The sequence below is a fragment of the Schistocerca nitens genome, chromosome 4, assembly GCF_023898315.1.
Source record: "Schistocerca nitens isolate TAMUIC-IGC-003100 chromosome 4, iqSchNite1.1, whole genome shotgun sequence".
In the NCBI taxonomy this organism is placed as follows: domain Eukaryota; kingdom Metazoa; phylum Arthropoda; class Insecta; order Orthoptera; family Acrididae; genus Schistocerca; species Schistocerca nitens.
The window spans coordinates 668604094-668609371 of record NC_064617.1 but is presented as its reverse complement, the minus strand read 5'-3'; the positions used below and the strand labels follow the sequence as shown (position 1 = coordinate 668609371).

Sequence of the window (5278 nt, the reverse complement as noted above, 5' to 3'; positions counted from 1 at the left end):
ACTCGAACTCGGGACCTTTGCCTTTCGCGGGCAAGTGCTCTACCAACTGAGCTACCGAAGCACGTCTCACGCCCGGTACTCACAGCTTTACTTATGCCAGTACCTCGTCTCCTACCTTCCAAACTTTACAGAAGCTCTCCTGCGAACCTTGCAGAACCAGCACTCCTGAAAGAAAGGATATTGCGGAGACATGGCTTAGCCACAGCCTGGGGGATGTTTCCAGAATGAGATTTTCACTCTGCAGCGGAGTGTGCGCTGATATGAAACTTCCTGGCAGATTAAAACTGTGTGCCCGACCGAGACTCGAACTCGGGACCTTTGCCTTACGCGGGCAAGTGCTCTACCAACTGAGCTACCGAGGCACGTCTCACGCCCGGTACTCACAGCTTTACTTCTGCCAGTACCTCGTCTCCTACCTTCCAAACTTTACAGAAGCTCTCCTGCGAACCTTGCAGAACCAGCACTCCTGAAAGAAAGGATATTGCGGAGACATGGCTTAGCCACAGCCTGGGGGATGTTTCCAGAATGAGATTTTCACTCTGCAGCGGAGTGTGCGCTGATATGAAACTTCCTGGCAGATTAAAACTGTGTGCCCGACCGAGACTCGAACTCGGGACCTTTGCCTTACGCGGGCAAGTGCTCTACCAACTGAGCTACCGAGGCACGTCTCACGCCCGGTACTCACAGCTTTACTTCTGCCAGTACCTCGTCTCCTACCTTCCAAACTTTACAGAAGCTCTCCTGCGAACCTTGCAGAACCAGCACTCCTGAAAGAAAGGATATTGCGGAGACATGGCTTAGCCACAGCCTGGGGGATGTTTCCAGAATGAGATTTTCACTCTGCAGCGGAGTGTGCGCTGATATGAAATTTCCTGGCAGATTAAAACTGTGTGCCCGACCGAGACTCGAACTCGGGACCTTTGCCTTATGCGGGCAAGTGCTCTACCAACTGAGCTACCGAGGCACGTCTCACGCCCGGTACTCACAGCTTTACTTCTGCCAGTACCTCGTCTCCTACCTTCCAAACTTTACAGAAGCTCTCCTGCGAACCTTGCAGGAGAGCTTGTGTAAAGTTTGGAAGGTAGGAGACGAGGTACTGGCAGAAGTAAAGCTGTGAGTACCGGGCGTGAGACGTGCTTCGGTAGCTCAGTTGGTAGAGCACTTGCCCGCGAAAGGCAAAGGTCCCGAGTTCGAGTCTCGGTCGGGCACACAGTTTTAATCTGCCAGGAAGTTTCATATCAGCGCACACTCCGCTGCAGAGTGAAAATCTCATTCTGGAAACATCCCCCAGGCTGTGGCTAAGCCATGTCTCCGCAATATCCTTTCTTTCAGGAGTGCTGGTTCTGCAAGGTTCGCATGAGAGCTTCTGTAAAGTTTGGAAGGTAGGAGACGAGGTACTGGCATAAGTAAAGCTGCGAGTACCGGGCGTGAGACGTGCTTCGGTAGCTCAGTTGGTAGAGCACTTGCCCGCGAAAGGCAAAGGTCCCGAGTTCGAGTCTCGGTCGGGCACACAGTTTTAATCTGCCAGGAAGTTTCATATCAGCGCACACTCCGCTGCAGAGTGAAAATCTCATTCTGGAAACATCCCCCAGGCTGTGGCTAAGCCATGTCTCCGCAATATCCTTTCTTTCAGGAGTGCTGGTTCTGCAAGGTTCGCAGGAGAGCTTCTGTAAAGTTTGGAAGGTAGGAGACGAGGTACTGGCATAAGTAAAGCTGTGAGTACCGGGCGTGAGACGTGCTTCGGTAGCTCAGTTGGTAGAGCACTTGCCCGCGAAAGGCAAAGGTCCCGAGTTCGAGTCTCGGTCGGGCACACAGTTTTAATCTGCCAGGAAGTTTCATATCAGCGCACACTCCGCTGCAGAGTGAAAATCTCATTCTGGAAACATCCCCCAGGCTGTGGCTAAGCCATGTCTCCGCAATATCCTTTCTTTCAGGAGTGCTGGTTCTGCAAGGTTCGCAGGAGAGCTTCTGTAAAGTTTGGAAGGTAGGAGACGAGGTACTGGCATAAGTAAAGCTGTGAGTACCGGGCGTGAGACGTGCTTCGGTAGCTCAGTTGGTAGAGCACTTGCCCGCGAAAGGCAAAGGTCCCGAGTTCGAGTCTCGGTCGGGCACACAGTTTTAATCTGCCAGGAAGTTTCATATCAGCGCACACTCCGCTGCAGAGTGAAAATCTCATTCTGGAAACATCCCCCAGGCTGTGGCTAAGCCATGTCTCCGCAATATCCTTTCTTTCAGGAGTGCTGCTTCTGCAAGGTTAGCAGGAGAGGTTCTGTAAAGTTTGGAAGATGGGAGACGAGGTACTGGTAGAAGTAAAGCTGTGAGTACCGGGCGTGAGACGTGCTTCGGTAGCTCAGTTCGGCGCTAGCAGCCGTGCGAAGCGGAGGTCCGATACTTCCGCCTGTGCGGCGTGTGCGAGTATTTGTTTACTTGTGCACTTAGTCTGCACGCGGGCTAGTAACAACGATCATGGCGAACAAGTACAGGAAAACTACATTGCGATTCAATTTCTGCAAAGACTACGAACGACCAAAGGCTTTAGCAGTGGAACGATTCATTTGAGAGGACGTCAAGATACCGCCAAACGATATTATCGGAATTCACCTATCCATCGTTAGTCCCACGGTGTATGTTAAGATGGTCACTGACGCGGCGTGTGAGAGAATTCTACAGGCGACGAAAGCAGGTCTCCGATTTTGCCATAGTGACGGGAATGTCGGCACGGTAACTGTAGAACATGCTGGTCTGGGTATACGGACAATACGTGGTTTTGAGCTGCCATTTGAGCTCCCGGCTGACGAAGTTATCGAGGCTTTTAAGCCATATGGCACAGTACATGGTCACACAGCAGAACGCTGGACACAATTCGCCACATACCCCGTTCTTAACGGAGTGCGGCAGATCACTATTGATCTTCAGAAGCATGTACTGTCGTATCTGACAATTGGTGGTTGTCGGGCGGTGGTGATTTACGATGGTCAACCACGTACATGTTCTGGATGTGGCCAGGAGGGACACCTCAGGTCGAACTGTATGCATCGGCGGATTACGCAACTGCCTTCAGATGTGCGGGAGCCGTCGCCGGCGATGTCAGTCCTACCGATCACCTATGCCGAAGCCCTCACTGCGTCCGCTGATGACCGAAAGGACACAGCCCCGGTGGAAGATCAAGATGGCACTCTCCGAAACCTTGTCGCAGACGTCGGGATGACAGAGCATGCTGCTCCGTCGAGCATACAATCTACGGCGACAACATCAGATGAGACCGAACTCCCACCAAGCACACCGATAGTACAAGAAGCAGTTCCAGCCACTACGGATGCTGTACCGTCTGAAACGCACTCTGAGACGACGTCATTAGTTTCGACCGAACTCCCGCCAAGTTCAACGATGGGACTCGAAACACTTCCAGTTCCTACGGATGCTTTTCTTTCGGGCAGCCGTGATTCCCTGCAATCTGAGGACACGGACGGAAGATCACGCAAACAGCGTTCCCCGAAAAGGAGGAAACGGCGGCGTCGCACGACATCTCCTCGGGATGACTCCCCTTGCCCCGACGACGATGTGCCTGTGGACCAAGACGACACAACAGCCTCTACGAAACAGGATGAGGCACTGGGAACTGTTCGATCCGACCCACAGCGGTCTGTCACATTGACGGTACCGGTACGTGGTGTTGCTGAAGAGAAATCACAGCCAGTTGGCTCTCCAGACGCAGATGCTGTGGCTATGGACACGAATATATCACAGCCTGAAAAGATGTGGTATGAGGATATTGAGGAGGCGCCGGACGTCATACAGAGGCAGCCGGCACTCACGAAGACGGACTAATAATTGCTGAAGGTGAAGGGAGAGGGGCGAGAGAACGTCTTCTCACTCAACCCCCGGCGCCGGTGCAGGGAGATGTTACTGCGCCTCGACAGAGTGGGATTCAACGCCATGCGAACCGTATTGCGACATTAAATATCAATGATGTGCGTTCACCGGCCAATGTACACCTATTGAAGGAAACGGTTTGGGCATCTGATGTGGATATTGCTTTGCTGCAGGAAGTCCACATAGCTGCACTCCCATACATCGCAGGCTACCAATCCTATTCGTCACATGGAAATCACAATGGGAGTGGGGTGGCAGTTTACGTGCGAGATGGCTTCCCAGTGAAAACGTGTGTTATCTTCCGTCGGCCAGGGGAATGGCTTTCACGACGTTTGGGACACGCATCATCAATCTTTATGCACCGTCGGGAAACAATCGGCGGCGGGAAAGGGCGCGATTTTATGCAGAAGACATTGCTCCACTATTCCATGGACGTTCTGAATGTGTAATAATTGGTGGAGATTTCAACTGTGTTCTCAGCCAGAAAGACCAATGGCCGCAAGCAAACATCAGCCAGGAGTTGCGAATCGTTGTCAACGACCTCGTACTTAGCGACACGTGGGAATTACGACATGGAGCTGCACCGGGATACACCTATGTGACAAGTCATTCGGCGAGCAGATTAGATCGCATTTATATCTCACGGGCTCATGCAAATGATGTCCAGGACGCGGAACGCTGGCCATTGGCATTTTCCGATCACAGCGCTTACATCTGTACGGTGCTTCTTCCCCGTAGAGAGGTGTGGAACAGTAAGGCCCCGTGGAAACTAAACATTCAACATCTACATTATCCTGAATGCCGTCAGCGGATCCTTGAGACATGGACGATGTGCGAGCGAAAGGTTGGAAGGTAGGCGACGAAACTTGATTGGTGGGTGACTTGTGCTAAACCGGCACTTCGCCGTACGTTCATCTCATATAGCAGGGAAATGGCAGAATGGCGCCGCCGTACCACCGACTTTTATTTTGCAGCACTGCGCGACCTGGATGATGGCCCGCCGGGACAGGACATCTGGATCGAACGCAAAAGGATAAAAGCTAAACTAGTGGCTTTAGCTCGGAAACATCTTCAGGGAACCATGGTGCGTGCCAGATGTCACGATACGGTAAGGCACGAGATTCCTTCCATGCACCACGTCGTGAATGAACGAAAGCACCGACGACGCGTTTTGGTACGGGAGTTAATCACCCGCGAAGACCGAAGAGTGACGCGTCAAGCGGACATCGTATCTGCATTCGTCGACCATTACCAACACATCTATCGGGAAGAAGCAGCCTCTTTCGATGACCTCGACCATATAGCCACGTCCGTCTCCCGTACACTGATGGTGGAAGCCGCGGGAACCTTACTGGAAGCCATTAGATGTGAGGAAGTACATGATGCGATCGCACAAGGTGCGTTG

The 5278-nt window shown here is 52.4% G+C and overlaps 2 non-coding genes across 2 annotated transcripts; both read right to left on the bottom strand.

Moving 5' to 3' along the window:
• Nucleotides 1-287: 287 nt before the first annotated feature.
• On the bottom strand, nt 288-362 carry Trnat-cgu (transfer RNA threonine (anticodon CGU)). Its single transcript has one exon. It is a non-coding gene; the product is annotated as a tRNA-Thr (tRNA).
• Nucleotides 363-588: 226 nt separating this feature from the next.
• On the bottom strand, nt 589-663 carry Trnat-cgu (transfer RNA threonine (anticodon CGU)). The gene has a single exon. It is a non-coding gene; the product is annotated as a tRNA-Thr (tRNA).
• Nucleotides 664-5278: the final 4615 nt, after the last annotated feature.